Genomic DNA, 26,270 nt, shown 5'->3' with positions numbered 1-26,270 from the left:
TGGAAGAGGAAATATTTTCAAAGCTGCTTACCATGACCGAAAAAGATATTTACCGGTGAGATACATGAGGCAGCGCATAAAATCAAGAGATAAGTATATATATTTTACATAAGGTTTCATAATAACAAAAAGTTCCAATGTGTCACTTCCGTGTACTTTCTGACATAGACTGACAGCCCGCATCTCGCGGTCGTGCGGTACCGTTCTCGCTTCCCACGCCCGGGTTCCCGGGTTCGATTCCCGGCGGGGTCAGGGATTTTCTCTGCCTCGTGATGGCTGGGTGTTGTGTGATGTCCGTAGGTTAGTTAGGTTTAAGTAGTTCTAAGTTCTAGGGGACTGATGACCATAGATGTTAAGTCCCATAGTGCTCAGAGCCATTTGAACCAGCCATAGACTGACAGTTACGTTTAGACTTCTGCCCGCTCTCGAAAAATTCCAGCCGTTGGTGTTTGCAACAGGAATTGCTGCAAATACATTATTTATAGTAAATAACATCGACTGCTGCTGGTAATACTTCTATTAAGTTAGTAAGAAAGGCACAGAATATTTTAGGAAACAAAAATGTAGCAGGGGGTGGCCGTGAACCAGCGACCTTTCTCTTCACACTTCTGGAAGCTACCAAGTAAGCTTCGGCTTCGACAAGACAGCCAAGCTTCCGTATGTGCTATAAACTGAGTAAAGACTGTATTTGCAAATGGCGTTACTTGGTAGTTAACTACGACGAACTGCATCAGAAGGACGCACATTTGGTAGCTGAGCATTGTGCCGTGACGCTATAATGATATAATTTCATAGTACACATGTTGTAACACTGAAAACATGAAATAAAGGAATCCTTTATCTATCGATATGTAGTTTCCTGTCATTGTATTATACACTTAAGCAACAAAGACTCTGGTGTATGTGGAAAGTCAGGATACGGCGCTGCGGTCGGCGACACCTTTATAAGGCAACAAGTATCTGGCGCAGTTGTTAGATGGGTTACTGCTGCTACAATGGAAGGTTATCAAGATTTAAGTGACTCCGAAGTGGTGTTATGCTCTTATGGCTCTACCAGGCTTAATCCAGTCCCGTCCGGCGTTGCAGGTGCTGTACACAATCCTTCACAGCGGGATACACCTTGCCACTGGTGCTTACTTGTGGAGGCAGGTGTCCCTCCACTGCAGATACGGCGCCAACGTTTACTGGCCGCTTATGCTGCCCATGTTTTTAGCTTTGCCGGGCATCCAAATTACCGTCTCCTGTTCCCACCGTCGGTCGTCCGTCTCCCAGATCGTCGGCCCCGGTCGGGTAGTACGATCGCGGTCCGCGTCAGAGAGCTTCTCTCTGGGCTTGGGGTTTTCCCTCTTCCGCCCCCTTTCAGGGCCCCTTTGCGTACACCACCGTGGTGTGTGCCCCGCCCTTGCCTTCGGCTCGAATTGGCACAGGGCCCGAAGAACTCAGTCCCTCCGGAAGCCTTCCGCCGCCGCTTTTATTCCATCATAGCCATGTATCAGGGCTCTGGCGTTGTTTACACTGACGGTTCGATGGTTGCTGGTCGTGTCGGTTATGCTCTAACTCTAGGGGACCACTACGAACAGCGTTCATTGCCGGCTGGCTGCAGCGTTTTCACTGCTGAGCTGGTCGCCATCTCTCATGCCCTAGAGTATATCCGCTCCTGCTCAGGTGAGTCCTTCGTGATCTGTAGCGATTCCCTGAGCGGTTTACGAGGTCTCGACCAGTGTTTCCCTCGCTCTCGTCTGGTGATGGCCGTCCAGGTGTCCCTGCATACTCTTGCCCGTTGCGGCCACTCTGTGGTCCTTTTGTGGACCCCAGGCCACGTTGGGATACCCGGCAATGAACATGTGGACCGCCTGGCCAAACAGCCACCAGTGAACCAGCTCTGGAGGTAGGCCTCCCGGAGACTGATTTGCGGGCAGTCTTACGCCGCGCAGTTCTCTCGCTTTGGGACACTGAATGGCACAATCTGCCCACGCCAGACCAACTTCGTCCTATCAAAGCGACGACGGGTGTGTGGCGGTCATCCATGCGAGCCAATCGCAGAGACTCAGTTGTCCTTTGTCGGCTCCGCATTGGCCACACCCGGCTGACGCACAGTTATTTACTGCGTCGGGAGGACCCTCCTGTATGTCGGCTTTGACAGTGGCCCACATTTTGTTGGCCTGTCCCCTTTTAGCTGTTGTCAGGCAGACATTTGCGCTGCCTGATACGCTCCGTGCCCTTTTAACAGATGACACTGCGATGACAGGCTTAGTTTTGCGTTTTATTCGGGAGGGGGGCTTTTATAACTTAATCTAAGTGTTTGTCCTTTTTTGTGTTGAGTCTGGCATTTAGCCTAGGGTTTTAGACTGAGTTTTTAATATGTTTCTCGGTGGTTGGCTTTTCCTTTTTTTGTCTCTATGGTCGGCCAACCACTGTCACACTCTGTGTGATTTTAATTCGTTTTGTCTGATCTCTGTCTGAGTCTTTCTTATCCTGTGTCGTCTGCCGTCTTTACTGTTGTTCGTTTTTTATTCTCTGTGGGTGTTTTTTAGTTTTTGGAAAAAGGGACCGATGACCGTAGCAGTCTGGTCCCTTTAATCTCCCAAACCAACCAACCAACTCTCCACGAGTCAAAAGTGTGACATGGAAGATTCTTCATTTCACACGCCTCAATGTAGTAGAACTTGGAGTTCCACGCTGTGACGTCACCAACTCCACGTCCACGTGCGTTTTCGAGTCTTGTGAGACGGCGGCTTAAGCGTGCGGCAGTCAACGTGTTAAGTGAGTTCGAGAATCCGCTGAGAGTCGAAATCGGGCTGGCGGGACTGTGCGTTGCCGGAGCCGCTAGCTTAAGCTGCAGAGTGTCGCAGCAGCGCTCAAATGTGAAGAAGGCGCCAGTCGGCGGTGGCGATCCCGGATGCGCTCCGCCCGCTGCGCACGCGAGCCGTATCGCGGATTCGCCGCCGCCCGCTGCTGCCCGCGATGCGCGCGCTCGGGCCTGGCCGCGGCGGCTAGGCGGCTACGGCTATCCCATTACCCGCCGTCGCGCTCCATTAGGCGGCCCTCGGGCGCAAACAAATGTCTAAATATTTAAATTGGACGCTCGTGTCCGCGGACGTGTGCGGCCGTGTGTTTATTTTACGAAACATTAACCCCCCTTTTTGTGATCGGCGCGCACGTTTCTCCGTCTGTGCGTCACGACGGCGCGGGGTCGCTGGCCGCGCCCGCACCTGCCGCCGCGGCAGGCGGCGCCGGGCCGTCGCGCCGCCTCGCGGCTCCGTCTCTTCCGGCCGCCGGTCTCACTGCCGCTGCCGGGCCTCTTACGTGTGCGGCCGACACCGACTCAAAGGAAGGCCTCGGCGCTTGTTCGTGGCGTCACGTCAGCTAGGCACGGCGAACGCCAGGTCTGTTGCAGGCATAATGGTGGAGTCTCCCTCCCTGACACAGGAATGTTCTGGCTCTGGCTGTATCTAAAGAAAGGCGTTTACCAGGGATCGATCTCTACCTGATCTGATGGCCAGCATACAGGTAAATGTTGCTTAGATTGCACCGGAACTGCTGTGAGCAACTGCAGATCACGTCGTTTTACAGATGCAGCATCCGTCAACGTGTTCCGTGCTCATATTGAACAAACTCCGTAAGCGGCGGTTAGTAATAAAATCAACGTTATGCGTTTCTCACTTGTTTGATCTTTGCTGCCCTCGCCCCGTTCCTATTCCATTACGTAGGGAAACTTCTGTACCTCTTTCTTGCATTCATAGTGCCAGATGTGCACCTGGTAGCCAAAATAGGAACTAATTTTTTTCCGCACTAACGCATTAAAACATCTACCCTGTTTAGTTGCCATACGATATTTACAACCCACACTGGACTTCTATGAGTAGCTGCACTTTAATTATAACCATCTGGTGCAAGCAGTCTATATGTAACAATTACTTTTCGGTCACAGTCTGTGGCTTTATGAATGGGCGAATATCGTAATGGTATAAGTAGCGTAGAGTTTATTGTGAGAAAAACGACCTTATATAAAGTCACAGGTTATACAAAATCAAACAAAAGATTGTTGAGGGACATGTATATGATAAGTATCTGAAGGTCCTTGGTATAAGGCGTCATAGTTTAAAATATCCATAAACTTCACTTGTACCATTATGGTTTCAAAATGTCTTCATAAAATGTCACTTGTATCACTATGCATTTAAAGAATAAACTGTTTCCTCTTACTCACTTTCATGCACTTCATCACTATCACAGTTGTCAGGGTAGCATTCTTCATCGCCTGGCTGTGCAGTCTACTGTGGAAAGATGATGCTTACCTGTGACACGACCACAAGGGCGACCCTGGCGTCCTGGTTGGTTTTCTGGTGAGCTCTGAATCGGTGTTAGACTCTTGTAGATGTTGTGGTACACTGCAGGAATAAACTGTAACGACGACGTTAAGTCATCAATTTTTGCTTGCATTAAACATACTAGTCCATGTGGAAATAGTGGCGCTGAATAGTGGCACTGAATACCTTGAAAGGTAGAACTACTCATTTCTGATCGAGATTTCGTCAGTAACTGAGAGCCTAAATCGCGATCCTTGGAGCGTCCGCCATGTTGTTGCTTGTACCGTCCTGGCACTGCCTATCGATTGTCATTCGATAAATGTAGTTATACAACATGCCGACAGATGGCACCTGGATCTTTGTGCCACTGACAAGTATCCATTGTTTCGTGGTCGAAAGTGCACTTCATTCAGTTTTGCAAAAAATGTCACTTATACCTTACGGTTTTCACTCATACATATCGTATTCCCATGTAAGAATGGTTACATAGATGCGTTTTAATTTGACCTGTTTCCTGTCTGCTTAATGATTCACCGTATAGGTATCCAAACATGGAAAAAAGAAATCGCACACTTTATGTTACTGTATCGTATTCGAAATGGAATTAGATCTGCTGGCATCTACGATTCTTTTATCATAAAAATGTACACATTTTAACTTATATCCTAGCCTTACCCCTTCCAAATAATGTTAATAGCATATGGTAACGTGACAACCCATCTTTTCGTCATATTTTGTGACATCTCTTTTGCTTTTGTTACTGCAGCAGGCTAAATAACAGAAGTATACTAATCGTGAAGTCAGAAATATTAGATGTATGTGAATGATCAGTTTAGTACGATATATCAGTTTTATCGTCGTAAATGTTTATTTTTCGTTTTCTTACTTTGAAAATATTATTTCAATTTTAAATACGAGAACAGTGATACTTTACAGACAAGCTCAACTGCTAAATAAAATCAGAATTTTACGTTTATTGCTCTAGGACAGGTTGAATTTTTTTGTCACTTCAAATCGGTATACACGCCGTAATGGAGTTCCAGCGGAGCCCAAACTTATACTGGACTTTCCTGTAAAAAAAATTGTTAGTGTCACCGTCATTTGATCCCTGTCAGTCAATACAATTGAAACAAATCTCAGCTACTTCAGGCGTCGACCTTTTCCTATTATATGTTACAATGAAGAAGGAAACACGATCCAGCTTATGAAGTAAGTGACTACTAATGCTGTACCTCGGTTTTTGGTGGTTCCATGCTACTGCTTAAAATGGTAAAGAATTCGACCCAGAATATTTTACGATTAAGTGATAATGTAGTCCGTCAGCAATTGCAATTCACTGGTGGTTCAACGATAGCCCCTGTTACAACCAATCTTCCCTTCAGTCTCTCGCGAACATTTAAGGCAACTGCACGAAATGCTTCCCAAAACATATAATATAAATTACTCTCAATAAAAACTGTTTTGCAAAGGCAAAACTAATTCCCACCGATAATCAGTGTGCGCCCTCTCCGACTACAGTCTATTCCAAATTCCGTTATCAATTAAATTTAATTTGTTTTGGATAAAATGATCTGTCTTTGACCATTCGCGGTTTTCTACACACGTACCACAAAAGTCGAATTCAGTTCATAGGCAGGTTCGTAAATGAACAGAATAAATACTGCTCAACGAAACATTGTAAATTTCACAATCGTGGGCACTTCATCAACCTGGCCTGACAACTGCACTTCCGATTTTAAGTAATAGTCTAAAGTTGACGGACCCTTAAGGTCCCCTTCTATATAGTCAGCTCTGGACCAATTTTTCCCCAAGTCTTCCCTTGGAGACTACCTTTGTGTAACAGCCGTTCAGCCCACATTGAAGCTCGGAAACCATTAAAAATTCGACATACGAACAGCGCTACTAGTATTTTTAACGAATTAATGTGTTGTAGCAGAACATTATCGGAGAAGCGTATAGCACTCTGCTTAGTGCCCCTAATCTATCCTTTGCCACCACGGAGATTCTACCCTCGGCATCAGCATCTTACGCCGTCTTCGTCCTTTTTTTTTGTTAATCTAAAACATATTTTGCCCCAAATTTTACATTACATAAACAACAAATTCGTCATATAAAAAGAATTTTATACGTCGTTATCCGCCTACTGTTGATCTGCGAGTGAAGTTGGGTGACGGTTCCCCTCGTGGCACAAGTCACACAAATAATGGCGCGTCACAGAGTCCATCACTTGTTCTCGGCTGGCAGGCGTAAGCGTGAAGGTTTAAGATGCTTGTTGTTGGTGCACAGTACGGTGTCCCTTCCTTGTGGTGGTCAGACGTGGCTCACCGCTACTTTAACGGCGAGTGTACCGCCTCAAGTTCTCATTCAGTATAACATTGGGCCACTCACACGTATGAATGCCCCACAAATCTGGATATTGCACGATTCGACCAGCCAACCGCCTCGAGACTCTCTTTCAAGCTTTGCAAGGTGCTGATGACGCAGACGTAGAAGAATACGCGGCGTCTCCGTCTCCTTCACTGTGGTCACTCAACATCTGCCGCTGTTCACACTCGTTAAGTGCCCTACCAGGCCTACACTAATGCCCTCTGGTGGCCTTTCTACCTGTCACAGAATTACTACTAATCGTTTACATACCTGCCGGTGTTGTGTACGCGAACGAAGTTACATCGATATCTGACCATGTCTTCTGTTGCTTCACTTTTTTGGTCAGGTAGGGTATGAAGCAGCAACTTGCTAAGCGCAGCGCTGTCTGTGTTCTTCGTCCTTGTAAACAATAGTCTAGCAGAGTTGCGAATGCTTTGCGCCAGAATTTTAAGTCTCCATATTCAGAACATTATACTGTATTTATTCAGGAAAGCTTCATTGTGAACAGTGGCGTATGCTATGTCACTATACAACTCTATTCAGAAGCAGTGGAACGCCCTTACAAAAAAGTGACCAATTCGTGTATATACAGGGTGGTCGGAAATAGTGTGAAAAGCTTGTGAAGGTATGGGAAGAAAGGTTGTGCTAAGAAACAACTGTTAAGAAAAAGATCGATGTGTTGCGCCGTATCAGGGTTAAATAGCATTGAAGTTAGCCAATTAATCTGTTGCGTGCGTAAATACAAGCGGCCTGGCAAATACGATGTCGCGAAACGTGTTCTTCGTTTGGTTTGCTAAAACAGAACAAGAGAGCGATACAGAAACTGGGCATGGGACAGTAGTAAGAATCTCGTGCGCTATCATCCACGCTATGAGAATATCTGACACTAATTATATCTGTCAGATCACTTGAATTTGCGCGCGGCCTGACTGGCTAACTTCGGTGCTAAATGCTAAATAACTCGGGAACGGCGCAACGTTTCGATTTTTTTCTTAACAGTTGTGTAACGTAGTGGTTTTAATATCCGGGTAGAGAACTGCGCCTAACGCTCACAGAGGCACGTGCTAATTACGAACAGTTTCTATCTAATTTTGTTGATAGTATAAAAAAGTTGAAAAGTCATAGAACATGACCTACATCATAAAAGTGATGAAAGAATTTATGTCGAAAATGTTGTGGTTCCATTTTCAGGCCAAGAACATTATAAACATTCTGAAAACAAGTGGGCAGGTTATGTTCGTGTTCCTGCAACGCGGAAGGTACTTCTTTCAGTTACCTTTCACGCAACGTAAGGAAAATGCTGTTGGTGTCCAGGAAGTGTCTTGAGTGCATCTTCCTTTCTAGGAATTCATGTTTTATGAGTAGAGGCGCTTCACTCCCACGTTGCTTTCGTCGCAAGAACTGTATATGAGTCACTTAAATGGCGTGCGTTGCTGTCTGAAACTATGTGAATTCGTCTGAAATGGTACTGTCATATTCCCTTAATTGATATTAATGTTAAGGATTACACACGTTATTGCTGCGCAATATGAAGCTAAGTTACAACTCTGGGCTTACGTGCTCCCGCAGTTTGTGTTCTGTAAATATACCGCAGTAACTGGCATGTGGGCACTTAAGACTGAAGTAATGTTGGGTGTGGGATCTGCACTTCCACAATCTGTAGTTGTCTCATTGACCAACTGAGGTTAACGCACCCGAGAGGGATAAAGCGAAATGTTGTTCAAATTTACTCAAAACCAGCTGTTGCCGTATAACGAAGCCAGTTCGAAGTTCCAAGTAGAATCTGTCCCCCGATAGCGTCTTTAAACTCAATGATTGTATTGTATTGTATTGTATTTGTATTGTATGGTATCAGGGACCTAGAAACGACGGAGAGGCTTCGTTCCCGCCGTAGCCCTCAGGGGTACACAACCCCACAACAAGCTACAGCAGTCCACTCACCCCACCACCGCCCCACGCCGAACCCAGGGCTATTGTGCGGTTCGGCCCCAGTGGACCTTCCCGGGAACGTGTCACACCAGACGAGTGTAGAGTAATGATGGTGTACGCGTACGTGGAGAAAGTGTTTGCGCAGCAATCGCCGACATAGTGTACTGAGGCGAACTAAGGGGAACCAGCCCGCATTCGCCGAGACAGATGAGAAACCGCCTTAAGAACCATCCATAGATTGGCCGCCACAACGGACCTCGACACTAATCCGCCGGGCGGATTCGTGCTGGGGACCGGCACGCCTTTCCCGCCAGGGAAGCGGTGCGTTAGATCGCACGGCTAACCGGGCAGGCCAACCTCAGTGATACTTGATGCCACTGAGAATGACCATTACGTTGACAGAAATGTTTAGATCTTTGTGTCATTGTTTGAGTGCTTGCATATTTTGCGTCCTGCCCTTAGTTCTCCACATTTTCCCTTTTTTCTTCACTTCAGAGTAATGCCGAGATGTTTCCTCGACGCAGGTAGCACCACTCCCTTTGCATTTGTTGTCCTCCAGAACCTGTGACCTGAATTAACATTGTAAACGTCGGTGGCGGCTTAAACTTTTCTTTAGTTTAATTACTGACATTGAAGATACCTCGGGAACAGCCTTAGGTGAATGTGTTCTTGAGGTTTTTCCATCCAGTTGTGACGTGATGCGTTAATACTTTCGAAATATTTAGAAAAAAAAAGGAATGGAGCATTTGAAGCTAAAATTTAATTCAGAAACTTGCACGTAAATTTTATGTTTTGATGCGTAGATGATGATGATATAGAGGAGAACTTTTTGGCTGAGTTTTGCGAGTCGATACCCAGTTGTATTAAGAAATTACTAACTGTCGATAAGATGGTAATTTCCGTTATAATCGAGTGTTTCTCGGAACTAGAACACTTTCGTGCGCTGTAAGTTGCAGTTCGCCCTTAGGAGACGCCAGTTCTTGCCGGCTCGGAACGGTCCTTCCAGAACTGCTGCATGAGACACAGTTAAGTTGATGATAAAAAGTAATGGTAGTTTTATCTGCCAACTGTTTAGTTTCTGAACTGAGATTTTAAATAGCACCCAAAGAGAGCAGTGGGTTTCACCTTTTTTTTTCTATCTGTATGAAGAATTTAACACGCGCTTCTTCGATAGCCATGCTCATCTTTAGGGCTACATGGACCAATTGTTTTAGAGGCCACGCTGTAGCATTACCCTCGAGTGCTCAAGCCTCACAAATTTAGGCAAGGCTGCCGATTTTTAACGGGCAAACCCTTTAAGCAGCTTGTTACCTTCACGTTGGCAGTTTGGTTAATAAATATTAGTATGATAACTCGATTGTGGCTGTACGTTGTAGTCGTCTATGTTGGCACTCATATAATGCTAAAAGTTCTGCGGCCGCAATACCATCGTTTAACCGACGCTTTCTCTCGTTTGCCGCAATTTCTCGTATTTTTCAGGATTTATTGTGTAAGAGTTTCTGTACATTGACGAATCTGTGACTGCCAGTCCAGTAATCTGTGCAAATTGAACGGTTTAAGCACCCTTTGCCACACAAATTTCAGTTGGTTTGATGAACATCTTCTACCGGACGGTTGCATTCAGTATGTTTGTAGCAAGAGCAGACGGCGCCTTGGGAGGGTTTTACACAGTGATCTTTGAATCGGAAGTTTTACACACGTTCTACATAATCATCCACCCATCACTTCAAGATACCTCACCAGATGAAGTAGTCCGGCTGTGACTTTTTAGGATTTAGTTTAAGATCCACTTTCGTGCCCAACTTGATGCTGCGTGAAGCATGTCGGCACATATCTTAACTGTGGTACCGTAGCATACACATGACACGACAATTTTGTGTCGAATGTACCATCGAGATAAATCTGATGATGGTCAGTGGGAGGAAGGAAGTTATTTGAGAAGCTTGTGAAATATAATTGTGATATTTACAGCACTTTTTCTGAGTCGTCAGTCTTCTGATTGGTGTAATGGTGCCCGCTATAAAATCTTATCTTGTGCCAATCTCTTCATCTCGGAGTGGCACTTGCACCCTGCGCCCTCAGTTATTCGTTAGATGTCCTCTCTGTCCTTCCCCACGCTATCCTACTGCCTACAGCTCCCTCTAGTACCAAGCCAGTTATTCCCTGCTGTCTTACTACATGGCCTTACATGCTGTCCCTTCTTCTTGTCGGTGTTTTCCATACATTCCTTTCTTTGCCGAATCATCATTCCTATCTTACCAGCCCATTCAATTTATGACATCCTTCTGTAGTAACAAATCTCAAACGCTTCCAATTTCCCCTTTTCCGGTTTTCCCACAGCTCAAGATTAAATATCACACAATGCTGTGCTTCAAAGGTACAGTCTCAAGAATTTATTCCTCCAATTAAGGCCTATGTATGGTACTAGTAGACTTCTTTTGGCCAGGAATGTTCTTATCTACTGTGCTTTTTATGTCCTCGTTACTTCGTCCGTCATGTGCTAGCAGAATTCCTTCAGGTCTTTTACTTCGTGGTCTCCAGTTTTGACGTTAAGTTTATCGCTAAACTCATTTCTGTTCTCTGGTGATGTCCTCTCACCTTGGGTTTAAATCCTACTCTTCAATCTTTCCGTTATTTCCATCATAGCCTCTTCGATGTATACAGGGTGAGTCAGGAGGAAACGTACATGCTTTGAGAGGGTGATGCTATTAGTGATTCTGAACAAAAACCGTCATTTGAACATGTGTCCTGTTCTTAACAGTTTTCGAGGAAACTAATAACGACGATTGGGATCAGAACAAATGCAGTTGATAATAAATGAAACGTTAGGACCCAATGTTTTGTTTAATTGCGCACATTTCCTCACAAAAGATTTACAAAAAAATCAACTGTCAAGTGCAATGCATTTTGCAAGTCTTGTAGACAGCTCATGTGTTGCTGATCTCTCATTCGTTTGGTCCTTTACCTGAGCACACGCTTGTGAAATATGAGCGAGAAGTTCCTTCTTTCTGTAGAATCTGCGCTTACAGACTTCGCTCTTGAGAGAACCTCACAAACAGTAACGTAATGGAGTGTGATAGGCCAAATTTGGCGACCAAGAAATAACCCCAAGACACGTTTCAATGAGATACTGTGTCACCATGCTTAAGTGAAATGTGCATTGAAATGGACTAACAGTTAAGACAACACTACGTAGCCTAACGTGGCTTTGGTTGTTTTCACATGTGAGTGCTGGTAAAGAAGGACGTGCGACTGACGCCTGGGATTTTCAAACATCTAAATCGCGGATACGGTTAAGAAAAGGGCATACCTGGATGTTCATTTGGAGTTTTTTGTTCAGAGTCACCAATACTATCACCCCTCAAAGCATGGTATCTTTCCTGCTGATTGTTGTATATTGTTGTATATTGTTGTATATTGTTGTATATTGAACAGTAGATCAGGAACACTGAATCCATGTATTACACCCTTTTTAATCCGAGCACTTCCTTCTTGGTCACTCATTTTTATTGTTTCCTTGCTGATTCCTGTACATAATGTACATTACCTGTCTTTCTCTATAGCTTACACGTATTATACTGGGAATTTCGAAAATCTAGCACCATTTTCCATCGTTGAACGCTTTTTCTGGGTCGACAGATCCTAGGAACGCGTCTTGGCTTTCTTAAGTGTTGCTTTCCTTGCGTCCATATCAGTTGCAATAGAATTGCCTCTCTGGTACCTTTGCCTTTACGAAAGCCAAACTGATCATCATCTAACTGATCTTCAGTTTTCTTTCCCATTCTTCTGTATGAGATGCGTGAGCTGTTGAGTTGATTTTGCGATAGTTCTCGCACTTAATTGCCCTTGCAATCCTCACGAGTCCGGAACCGCGCGACCGCTACGGTCGCAGGTTCGGATCCTGCCTCGGGCATGGATGTGTGTGATGTCCTTAGGTTAGTTAGGTTTAAGTAATTCTAAGTTCTATGGGACTGATGATCTCAGCAGTTAAGTCCCATAGTTGTTGGGGGTAGTTTTTGGGGAAGGAGATCAGACAGCGAGGTCATCGGTCTCATCGGATTAGGGAAGGATGGGGAAGGAAGTCGGCCGTGCTCTTTCAAAGGAACCATCCCGGCATTTGCCTGGAGCGATTTAGGGAAATCACGGAAAACCTAAATCAGGATGGCCGGACCCGGAATTCAACCGTCGTCCTCCCGAATGCGAGTCCAGTGTCTAACCACTGCGCCACCTCGCTCGGTAAAGTCCCATAGTGCTCAGAGCCATTTTGAACCCAATCCTCACGATAATGTGAACAATACTTTTCCGAAAGCCTGATGAAAGTCTCCAGACTCGTAAGTTCTACAAATCAACTTGAGTAGTTGTTTAGTCGCCACTTCTCCTTATGATTTTAGGAACTCAGAGGGAAAGTTATCTGTCCGTTCAGCTCTATTTGACTGCAAGTCTTCCCAGGCTTTGGTAAACTCTGACTTCTGGATCACCTATCTCTTCCATATCGAATCCCTTTTTTTCTTCTATCACGTCATTAGTCGGTTTTCCCATGCCCTTGGTTTTTTATATACATCGACGACTGTTTTGGCTTTTCTGTATGCTACATCACTGCTTCCAACGACCATTTTCTTTTATTTCTTTACATTTTTTCCTTCAGTTATTTCGCTTAAGTACCCTGCACTTTCTGTTTATTTCATTCTTAAGTAACTTACTATGCTTCTTTTATATCTTGCCCTGAACATTTTTGTACTTCCTTCTTCCGTCGATTGGTTAGATATTTCTTATGTTAACTGAGAGTTCATCGTAATTAACTTCCATGTAATTATATCCATGACAACAAAGGGGGTCTATTTCCTGGCTAGCTGTCGAATTACACAGTGCACTGTTTGCGAAATTCGGCTGTTTCATTTTCAAAAGTGAGATTTCAGGGTCAGCGCTTTCAAACGTCTTGCTGAAATCAAACAATATGAAAAGTGGAATCTTTGCGTCGGCCCACGATAGACGCGCAATCGTCAGCCACTTTGATTAATGCTGTTGTGTGCTATGGTAGTTAAGGAAAGTGGATTACTAAAATAAGGCAATAAATGAAGGCATATGCTTCTTATCTCATAGGAGGGAAATATTAGCACGTGAGTCTAGTGTACACAGAAGACTATGTGAGTCTTCCCATACTTAACACATGAAGCCCACGTACAGCGTTATCGTTGGCGAAAGAGCTGCTGTTACAGGCCCGTAAAATTAGAAGGCGAGTTGAGCGTATGAAAATAGCAAGACCTGTGTTCTATTACTCGCCCTGGTTCCATGATTTCTGTGTTCATAATGCGCATTGTCGCATGGTCTTCAAACAGACCCGCTTGTCGTTCCTCGAGAGGCTGTTAAAAGACGTCCGTGGTGCCACAGCCGCCCACAGAGTCCATTGAAGGAAGGCGCGCATAACGGAACGACGCGCTTTTACGTCGCGGGATACGGCGCACCACCAACAGACACAATACGGCTCTGGCGCGCAACTCGAAACGTCTACGTTCTCCTAATGTGCAATTAGTATTCCTGCAGACTACCTCTGTGATAGTTAATCTGCACACTGGGTGGCATTCGTCCAATATTTGGCACGTGGGTGAATGGCGGAGTAGTCCGTTTGACGTAACCCGGTTGAAATGTGTGTGAAATCTTATGGGACTTAACTGCTAAGGTCATCAGTCCCTAAGCTTACAGACTACTTAACCTAAAGTATCCTAAGGACAAACACACACACACACACACACACACACACACACACACACACACACACACACACCCATGCCTGAGGGAGGACTCGAACCTCCGCCGGGATCAGCCGCACAGTTCATGACTGCAGCGCCCAGACCGCTCGGCGATGTAACCTGGTCTCGCCCAGATTGGCAAAAGGGTACGAACAGCTCTTCTGCAGAGATCAGCACGCATTCTACAAGAACTGACCGTTTGAAACTGTGATTGAATAATTTGTTAAAAACGTCCAGTAAACTGTAAGTAGTGGAGCCCGCATTGTTGGTTAATCTTCGGAGACCTTCCGATACATTGTCTCACCATGCTTCCAGCATATTAGGAAAAGTGTGCTACTGGACTGAAGACTCCTACTCTCGTGTATTTGTAAGGAGATCCCTGGCAGTTGCAGTGGGCTGGGCGCGGCATCTTCGCGCGCCCACCTCAACCAACGACGTAACACGATTTTGTAAACATTTCTGTGACAATGCCTCAGTGTTGTCACAGCTGTATAGACGGTTATTGTCTTCGCCTGCAACTATTCGCGGTTCAGAGTTGAAAGCTAACGACAACGCTCCTAGCTTTCAGGGAACTTCTTATGCAAACGGTACTGTACATAGAATACAAGGTGTAAGAAAGTGGTACGGACGGCGTACTTTCCGGCACTCGTTCCTTGCACGAAGGGGAGGAGAAAACATGGAATTTTTATATATCAAACTCACTGACTGACTCACTGACTGACTCACTGACTCACTCACTCACTCGCTCAATCACTGACCGATCATCGCCCAGCCCAAATTGCTAAAGACAGAAACTTGAAGTCTGAGGAGGTTTTGATCTTATACATCAGGCATCATTGAAGAAGGGATTTTTCGAATTTCCACACCTAACAGTGTGAGATAAGAGATGAAAGGTTTTTTGAAAATATGTCGCTATTAAGGCAGTTTTGAAGCTAGAACTATGAAAATTATTATTTGGTTCTTGGTCAGAAATAAAAAAAATAAGCGTTTTGGCACTTTGGGAAATTCAACCTCTAAGCGGATGAAATAGTAGGTGAAACTTTTCTTTTAAAATAAAGCATTATTAAAAAACTAAAGAAGCAGTTTTAAAGCTGCAGCTATGAATATTGGAATTTAATTAATCGGTTAGAAATAAAAAAGACATGTTCCAGTTTTTTTAATTCAATCCCTAAGGTGTGAAATAGAGCACTCAGGCAATTTTAAAGCTAGAACTACGAAAACTGAAATCTGGTTTCTCGGTCATAAATAAAAAATATGTCGTTCAGAATTTACGGAAATTAAACCTGTAAGTGGGTGAAACAGTCGACGAAAAGTTCTATGCAAATATTTCATTATGAGGGCATTTTTAAAGCTAAATCTATGAAAATGGGTAATTTTCTTCTCGATTAGAAACAAAGAAATATATGTTAGCGAATGAAAGTTTCTTTGGAAATGTCACCACAACTACTCGAAAGGCAGAATGAACAAAAACTTCTGACTCCAGCTGCCAGAATCACTTTTTGTTCAGAGGTACGTTGGGAAAAAATCCCTAATTAACGGGTAAAATTTAGAAGGTGTTGCAACTGGTGACCTAAACCAGAGAACAGTCGCACGATAAATCGGCTTTGTCTGAATTGCATAGGAAAAGGAACAGGTCTTTAATACGTTAATTTTTCAATAGGCCTAATCTAAGTTCATAAAATTATTTTTGTTGTACCTACTACGCAAACGCGAGTGAAGCGGTGGGTGCTAAGCTAGGAATATATTTAATTTGCGTGTTAGAATTAATTTTCCACGACTCTTACAGTACATCATTAACACTTTCACGGCGGAACCCAAGTACCACTCGTACAAAGGCAGCTGACCAGGTGGACGACGCCCGAGTCCTACTCGTGTAGTGCGCAAAACGTGCGCTTTCCTTCCTCTATTCGAAAACCCGTAGACAGCGCAAGGAAGAGTCTCTACATTGTGCTCCCTTATAGTGTTCGAATTCTGACACATCTGTAGCAGGTTACAGCGGCTTGTATCTTACTGCTCCGTGCTGCGTTCATACTACTTACGCCTGCCAGTAAGATACAAAAAGGAATAACGTTTCGAAAGGAAACATCGTGGTGGTATCCAAATTGTCATGTAGCTCGTTTTACCTGTTGATTGTTTGAAAACCTGCCACATTTAGGCAAATTATGTGTGAGAACGGTGTGCACAAATTCTTTATCAGAATGAAAACATGGCTCACTACAGCTGTTTTTATATCTGCTGATTTTATTGTCTCATAATCCATCTTTTACGAATATTTAAAGCAGGTTTCATCACGAATATTTAAAACAGGTTTCATCGCTCCAAGTGCCACATCACACGAATTTTTTGCGTTTACATTAACAATCCGATGTCTGTCAGAAAAAATGTTAAAAGCAACCGTCCAGTTGCTCCAGCCACAGTGACTGAGCCCCGTCTTGAAAGACTCAGAAACGGAACACAAAACCCACATAAAAATAATATTATCGACGGAATACATAAATATCAAGAGACAAGAAATATAATTATATCAAAAAACGAGAGAGAAGAAAATGTAATCTCTTTCTCTTAAATTTTATACACATAATAAATAACTGTTTTTTCAACTTGTAGGATAATTTTGTACAACGATGAAATTTCACAGGTTATAAAAAAATTATCCTTTTTTATATGCAGTGTTTCGCCAGTTTTCATTTAGCTCCATTAACGTTCAATATCCGCTTTATTCCGTACGCCAAAAATGTACCTCGTTTGTCGTTTTTTAAGTCTGTAGCTCGACACATCCGCTGTCATTGGTTCCTCTTAGTTCACACATTGATTGTTAGAAGGCATTCATGTCCAGGTCTCTGGCCAGCCGTACGGGAAAAAAATTCCCTTCCTTGCACGTGATGAAAGAAAACATTCTGTAAGTTTCCGCTCCTATCGCGTCTGCCCTGCACTAAGAAGCAAATTAGACTGTCCTCTCTTTAATACAGAGTAGCGTTGTTCAAGCTGTAAACAAATACTTGTGAAGGTACCCAGAAAAACGAAAATGAAGTTAAAATCATCACTGTAAAAAACAGGCACAGATGCAGTGTCGCAACTACTCAGTCAGTGAGGACTATGCCCGTGAAAGGCGAACACCGCGCGGGATTAGCCGAGCGGTCTGGGGCGCTGCAGTCATGGACTATGCGGCTGGTCCCGGCGGAGGTTCGAGTCCTCCCTCGGGCATGGGTGTGTGTGTTTGTTCGTAGGATAATTTAGGTTAAGTAGTGTGTAAGCTTAGGGACCGATGACCTTAGCAGTTAAGTCCCATAAGATTTCACACGCATTTGAACATTTGAACAAACGCGATCGTTGAAGTCCCTTTCGGCTCAAACATTAAATCAATGTGGACGTTTGATACTAGCGTCGTCGAGTCCGCTGTAAGCTTTCCCGTATGGCCTGTAGAAATGTATTACTTGCAGCTAAAATTCCTGGATACGTATATTGCCTGACTCGTTTGTGCAAATCCTTAGGAATTCTGAAAGCCCCGTTCAATAATGTCCTGTAAACACTTACTTTGAATTTCATCGGAAAATTTACTCTTCGGAAGGGATTTGTAGGGTCATCGGACGGTTGTCCCGATATTTATTTTTCCAATATTTTGGTTGAACTTCAGTGTGCTACTGCAGGACCAGATGAATGGAATTTTATTTTGCCCCTATAACTGTAAGCTACGTATGATGCTGTCGGACAATCAGAGAGAAAAAAAGACACGAATATCCATGCAGATATCAAAACCATAATTGTAACGTGCTCGATTGGTCCTGCAAAGGACTATTCGTAGATAAGTTCTCTTGTATACTTGTTGCTGGGTAGTTGCACCTTCGTGGAAGGCTTCTTCCTTGCACCGGTCTTTACGTTGATATCTTTAGTAGAAGCTGGATTTCAACGAGATCTCAAATCAGCTGCAGTTTTTGTGGATCTGACTTTAGCTTAGGACACTGTGTGGAGTGAGGAATTGTTGTCGAAGTGTATTGATATCGTCCCATGTCAAAAGCTGCCGTTTCTAGTGAACAACTTGCTCTCTGACGGGCGCTTTAAGGTGTTTCTGAATGGACTAGCTAGCAGATGGAGGACTCTTCAGTAATGGTCTGCTTCAGGGATCAGTTGTGCACCTCCCCCGTCCACCACGTCCCCCACCCCCACCCATGCAACCCATGTCAGGTAACGTACTGTTTCCGTGCTGCAGGCGTTTGAAAACATGTTTGCTAGATAGGTATGCAACATTGTAGTCTTGGAGGGGTGTAGGGGGTCGTTACGTTGGATCGGCTGATGTCATTTGAGGTTTGTCCTATTTTCCTGACCTGTTTCGAGCCACATCCACGTGTCTGTGAATGTTAGAGCAACATGATTGAGTACATGTTTGCACAATAAACCGGCATAATCCTTCCGTTTGGCGAAGTTCATTGTAATGGAAGAGGTGCTTGTCGCCTTCATCAAGATCATTGTCCACAACGTCCGACTCCATCGCATGCCCATTTCTCCACAGTTATGCCACGGCTTCGAGAGGGGGGTACCATCACCGTCAGCCGGCGTGACTGTGATGCTCCAAGGACACGCCGCAAACCTGAATTGGAAGAGACCGTACTGCATCACACTGAAGAGTACCCTTCAAAGAGTACGCGAGAAATTGCGCGTCCAATAGATGTTACTCCCAGCACCGTCTGGTATGTTTTGCCTGATCAAGAACTACATCCATAACATCTCCAAACGATACAGTCTCTAATGCCAGACGATTTTCCACCGCACATTGAGTTCTGTACACGGTATCTGTGTCGCTGCATCACCGAGCCTATAGTATTTCACGGCGTATTCTCTTTTCAGGTGAATGTGAATTTACTTGGGATTGCGATCTCAATTCTTTAGACAGCTATGATTGGGTAGACGAAAATCCACGTTCCACTTATGTCCAGGGATTCCAATACAGATTTCGTATCACTGTGTAGGCAGATATTCTGGATGGTCATGTGACTGGACTGTACGTGTTTCAACCCAAGCTCACGGGCCCCACCTACTTGACCTTCCTACAACAAGTATTGGGCGTGGTATTGGATGCTGTGCCACTGAACGTCCGTTAAGACACTTGGTTCCAGCATGACGACGCATCCACAAAATTTTCACGTCAGGCATGGAAACATCTAGACCAATGGTTCGGACACATGCATAGGCCGAGGTGGTCCAATCGCAGGGCCTTCACAATCACCGGATTTGATTCCACTGGATACTTTCCTCAGGAGTACAATATATGCGCCTAAGTTGATAGTCGCCACAAAGATCCTTATTTGCAGTGGATCAGAATGCTAACTCTCATTTGAAAAGGACAAAAACGGTTTAAGTTTACCTGTAAAAAAAGTGTTTGTGAAAACTGACTACGATTCTTTTATGTTTCTTTGGTTATTAATGAGTGGAACTGCAAAACATGTGATGTACTGGGTCATGGCTAATAAAGTACATGTAAAAGTGATCGCATTACCAACAGTTTTCAAACGATTGTAGCACAGTAGTACGGAAATGGTTCCAGTTGAAAATATTATTAGTCTACTCAGACCCCATATGTATTAAAGTACACAATATACAGTGCCTAACAAAAAAGTAACACACCTAGAAGGTGTGACGTACACCTCCTGGCATGGATGCTTGCACTGATCTGGTTGGGAAGAGAGTCATGTTTGGTTGGTTAATTGATTTGGGGGAGGGGCCAAACGGTAAAGTCATCGGTCCCATCGGATTAGGGGAAGGAAATCGGCCGTGCCCTTTCAAAGGGACCGTCCCGGCCTTTGCCTGAAGCGATTTAGGGAACTCGCGGAGAACCTAAATCAGGATGGCCGGACGCTGGTTTGAACCTTCGTCCTCCCGAATGCTAGTCCAGTGTGTTAACCACCGCACCACCTCGTTCGTAAGGGTGTCATGAGTCAATTCCTCTCCTAAGAGAAGCTGTCCTACAAATGTAGCAACTGGTCCTAAATATCCTGGAAATTGGCACTGATACAGAGTTGACATCTGAACTGGTCCCACACATATTCTATCCTTAACAGATCTAGGGACCGTGCTGGCACTGGGAGTGCCTCAGCATCAGGCAAACATTTTCATAGACGTGTGCCATGTGTGGGAGAGTATTGTGCCGTTTAAAAATGGCTCCACAAAACTGTCACATGAGAGGTAACATATAAGGATGCAGGGTGTCCGTACCGTCGCGAGTTCCCTCAGTCAGTAGCAGCCGTGACCTGGAATCATACCCAATGGCTCCCCACACAATGACGCCTGGAGTTACAACGCTGTGCCTGTCCGGAAACTTGGAGGAATGGGACTTCTCCCCAGACTGCCGTTGTCCACCCAGATGGACGTCCAGGGTAGTGCAGAATCGCAATTCATTGCTGAACACTATGTGACGCCATTCATCTGCAGTCAGTTCTTCCCGATCACGACACCGCTCCAAACGCCGTCGCTTTGTGTTGTGATGTTAATGGCAGTCGACGCATGGTGTGGTAACTCCCTAGTATGGCAGTGTTACTCCCCGACTTGTGGCGTTGGACGACACAGTACGTTGCTCTGCTTGAGCAGTGTTGTCACCGCTTAGCGCTGCCTTCGGTTCGTTTGTTTATCAGATACGAGTGTTGCAGCGTCTCTTCGACAGTTCCCTCAAAACATATTGTGGCACCGAGCGAGGTGGCGCAGTGGTTGGCACACTGGACTTGCATTTGGGAGGACGACGGTTCAAGCCCGCGTCCGACCATCCTGATTTAGGTTTTCTGTGATTTCCGTAAATCGCGTCCAGGCAAATGCCGGGATGGTTCCTTTGAAAGGGCACGGCCGACTTCCTTCCCTGTCTTTCCCTAATCCGATGAGACCAATGACCTCGCAGTTTGGTATCTTCCCCCAAACAACCCCAGTCCACTTGTTCTCGCTGTTTTCTTCAAATTTACTCTCCTTAATTTTGCACTGTCGGTCAGATTAGTATATATATATGTATATTCTTCCTCGACATTTTTCTTCACTCCACGATGCAACACTGATGTTACTCTCATGTCGAACGAAGCTCATTAGTGTATAAGAAAAAAAAGAAGAAAAGTAAAAGTTTTTCCTGAATCATCAAGTCTTAAGGAACCGTGTAATTGCATCATATGCGATAATCTTAAAATGAACAAGAGCTCAGAAATGCTGCAGCGATGAGAATTTTTGAAAGATCGTCCAATGGAAATGGGAAAAACTTTTCGTTACGACGATACGGCTGAACACTTCAAAACAGCTGTTTTGTCACTTAACTCTGTAAAAAGTTGAATTCTTGATACGGCGTGTAGCATAAAAAAGAAACGAAACAATTTAATTGCGAACTTTCGATATTATTATTCACGTTTGGATGAGAGTCATTTCCAGACTCGCTGCGAATTGAAACAATAATACAAGGAAGTTATGTTTTCAAGACTTTATCAATTAATGGTGAAGCCTCCAATGAGTTTTTTAAAAATCTCTCTAGTCCAGTAATAATTAGTCTTGCAAGTGTCAGAAGTGATCTTCAAGAAAAAGTGTGCAGTTTCAAAGCGATCTGTTCGTCCTGTCCAGAAAAGAAATACATTCTGCGATTTTTGAAGTCATACCATAAGTTCACCTCGAAAAGTCGCAGACTCTAAGTAACGAAAAGTCATCCACACGACTGCTCCTACGATTCCGCTAAATTTCAGTTACGTGATAAATCACACATATCTAAACGCTGTCTGTTCAGCTAAACACTTAGGGTTACAATTAAGAACAACTTAAAATGGAACGAACACATAGATAATGTTCTGCGAAAAGCAATCCACATACTGCGATTTAGTGGCAGAACACTTAAAAAAATACAACAAGCCTTCGAAAGAGAGTGCTTAAACGACGCTTGTCCGATTTCTTCTGGTGTACTGCTGTAAAGTGTGGGATCCGCTTAATTTAAGATTGACGGAGGACATGGAAAAAGTGCAAAGAAGGGCAGTTCGTTTTGTATTATTTCAAAATATGGGAGTGAGTGCCACGGACGTGATACACGAGTTGGGGTGGCAGTTATTGAAAGAAAGGCGTGTTTTGTTGCAGCGGGAGCATTTCGTGAAATTTCAATCACCAACTTCCTTCTGAAAGCGTGGAAATATTTTGTTGGCACCCAATTACATTGAGAGAAACGATCATCATAATAAAGGAACTCAGAGCTCGCACAGAACAGCCCCCCCTCCCCCCCCCCCCCCCCCCCCCGCCCACACACACACACACACACACACACACACACACCAAGATTTAAGGGTTTGTTTTCCCCGCACAGGGAATGGAACGGTAGAGAGATAATGTGAAAGTGGTCCGATGAATCCTTTGCCAGGCACTCGCAGCTAGAGACTCGCAGATCGTCATGTAGTCGTCGATACATTTATGAAAGTACATTTTTTTCAATGAATTACATTAAATCTGCTCAGCATGATGCAGTATCCAATGACTCGTTGGAACATCAGTTTATTTTCGCTACAACGCAAATTGAAATAGATATTGCAGAACTTGTCAAGAACAAGTTAAATAAAAAAACAGATGTTTAAATAACTCATTAATATAACCACAAGAGACTGAGCTAAATAGCTAAATATGAATGAAAGTTTTTGTTGGTCATATCTTATATGTGTTATGACGTTTACTTATAAGGAGAAAGTAGGGCTTAGGATCCACAATGATCGACAGTCGTCGCTGCAATTGGTCGGTTTGACTGTGACTGGGCCACGACGGCAATGCACGAGTCGAGTTGGAGTGAGAATCACTTGCTGGAGGGGTGTCGGTGCTTGTACTCTGGTCCTGACAGTGATTTCTCATCCGAGTACGTGGGATCTCCGTGTCCTTCACAGAGATCAGGCCGCTTACATATCGTACCAGGTCTAATGCACTCCCGTGGTCGTTTTGTCTGTCACAGAGAATAGCAACTTAAGTCATTTACCTACCCACCGATGGTGTGTGTGTGTGTGTGTGTGTGTGTGTGTGTGTGTGTGTGTGTGTATGTACGATATAACACTGATGTCCGACTATGTCTTCTGGTTACCTCACTTATTTTGTCAGACATTATATATCAGAACCACGTATTCCCAAAAATCTATTATAGTTACAGACAGAACAAATTTTTTGTACAATTCCACAAGCGTAATAACAAAAGTCCCGTGTGCAAGCTCTGTTTCGGGGTGAAGGAACTCGCTCCCCCACCACCCACCGCTACCGGCGCCGACTAGTCGGAACACAAAGATTTACAAGTCTCGCGCTGCGGCAAATGAAATTTAATTAATAACAGGAGCCACCGCGGCATTTGATGGAGCCTTTTCGACATTTCCCGGGTAGCCGAGCGCAGCGTTAGCACGAAATCACGCCGTTTTAATTTTGCCCGCGTCATACGCTTTGTTTTCTGCGCGGACGCACAGTGTAAACGATTCGTCGGCGCTGTACAGTTTATCCCGGAAACTGCAGTGGTAGCCAGCCAGCCGCGCGCGCTGCCTGGCCTCAACTTAATTAAAAACTTGTCAGCGTTTCGTTAAAAGTGCCCGTTTTTATGTTGACGCGATTGTTGTCTCGGGCGGTCATGACTTAACGAGACAGCGATACAGGCACCCTGTTTGCACCCATCTTCTGACATCTGCGGAATTGTTACTTCCCGCTTGTTCACTAGTTTCGCTTTGTAACCATGCCACTTCCTAACACTCGTCGAATAAAGTGATATCGTTAAACGAACCAAAGCAGTGTTGTCCAACACACTGCCTTTTTCCTTTGTCATCCAATGACATGGACACGTCAGAGCACACCGTGTTTTCGCACACTCGTCACAGTGTAAATTTTAACTGTAAAAGTCCTCGTCCTACGCAAGAACTTACGACGTTCTACGCTGTCATGAACTACACTACCGGATAAAAATGATCGTATTTAGTGGCACCAGGGCTCAATGTTACACTGAGGGGTTGTAGTGTTAGTGACTCACTTGTCCCGATCATCGGCGATCAGATAGCGCTCTGGAGGCCTTTCTGTACACCCTGTGTTTTGACTCTGCAGCCAGTAATTGTGCTGAGTTTAGAAGTGAACAGTGTTTGCAACACTCCTTCTATGATACAACCATGTCCCACCGACAAGTACGTACTCTGAATGAGAATTATATATTAATACCTTCAGCTGCTGACGGCGTTGATATATATCAACGGAGACAGGTGAAAATGTGTGCCCCGACCCGGACTCGAACCCGGGATCTCCTGCTTACATGGCAGACACTCCATCCATCTGAGCCTCCGAGGGCACAGAGGATTGTGCGACTGCAGGGACTATCTCGCGCACGCCTCCCGGGAGACCCACATTCTCACCTTATATGTCCACAAACTACATTCGTAGTGTCCCTACATAACACACTCATTACTCGTGGAAGACATTCTTACCAAATCCCGTAAGAGTTCGAGTAGTGTGTGTGCATCCGCACAGAAGAAGGAGGTCATGGCTGGTATTGCCAGAACTATACACTTATATGGATATGGTTCTTTCGGACATGTCCGAAAGAACAGACACGAACAGACATCATATAGATATCGTTCTTTCGGACATGTCCGAAAGAACAGACACCATATCCATATAAGTATATAGTATGTACTATTGTTCGACAGCTTTAGCTATTTGAGTGGGGCCGCCATTGCTGGCCTGCTGAAAGCAGGTTGAACTGTCTACGTGTTCGTTGCCCATGCCGGCCGCTGTGGCCGAGCGATTCTAGGAGCTCCAGTCCGGCACCGCGCTGCTGCTATGGTCGCAGGTTCGAATCCTGCCTCGGGCATGGATGTTTGTGGTGTCCTTAGGTTAGTTAGGTTTAAGTAGTTCTAAGTCTAGGGGGCTGATGACCTCAGATGTTAAGTCCCATAGTGCTTAGAGCTATTTGAACCATTCTTTGCCCATGTTGGGCTCTATATATCGGTGGTGGGTCGCTGCTTTCCGTGGAGCATGTTGTGGACAGCCATTTAGTGCAGACGCACGTCAATATCGACACATTCGAGGGCAGCAGTGACAAAGCGAACATCATCCAGGGAAGAAATCTGGGCACAGCGGATACCATAAGGTATAGCAGGAGTATGATCGCGCGTGCCTCTGGTGAGACTTACCAGTGACAACACGTCACTGCCAAGCAAGGCAACTCTGGTGTCGTGAAAGATTCAACTGGAGAGTGGATTGACGCTCTGTTGTCTTCCGTATTTTGTTATAGAATATTTTGTGTATAGTTTCGCATACTGACATATGATAATTTTATCTTCTATGTCATTGTCCATGTCATAGCTTATGTTGCATCCTAAAAATTTGAGGTTGGAGGCTGCTCAACTAGAGTATTATCTGTTATTGTTTTTGTCATGTGACGTTTCTCCCAAGATGACGCACGATTTTAGTTTTCTTTGTTGAAATTCGAAAGTATATTCTCTTTTCCCTAATTAATGTAATTTATAGATTGCTCTTTGGATTTCATCTTCCCCTTTCTACGAAATGGTAACATTATCTGCGTACATAAGGAAATTATCATATTTATTTGTAGTAATCTGCATACCTGAATTTACCTCCGGTCTCCAGATTTCAATCAGATTATTTACGTATGCATTAATTAAGGTCGGTTATAGGCTACAATCTTCTTTCAGTCCCTTATTGGTAGTGATGGTTCAAATGGCTCTAAGCACTATGGGACTTAACATCTGAGGTCATCAGTCCCCTAGACTTAGAACTAATTAAACCTAACTAGCCTATGGACATCACACACATCCGTGCTCGAAGCAGGATTCGAACCTGCGACCGTTGCAGCAGCGCGGTTCCGGACTGAAGCGCCTAGAACCGCTCGGCCACAGTGGCTGGCATTGTTAGTGATTTCATCAGTTTTATTATTATCAACTTTTATTATTATTTT

Source organism: Schistocerca americana, chromosome 6 (genome assembly GCF_021461395.2).
Source record: "Schistocerca americana isolate TAMUIC-IGC-003095 chromosome 6, iqSchAmer2.1, whole genome shotgun sequence".
NCBI classification, from domain to species: Eukaryota; Metazoa; Arthropoda; class Insecta; order Orthoptera; family Acrididae; genus Schistocerca; species Schistocerca americana.
This window is presented reverse-complemented; position numbering follows the sequence as displayed.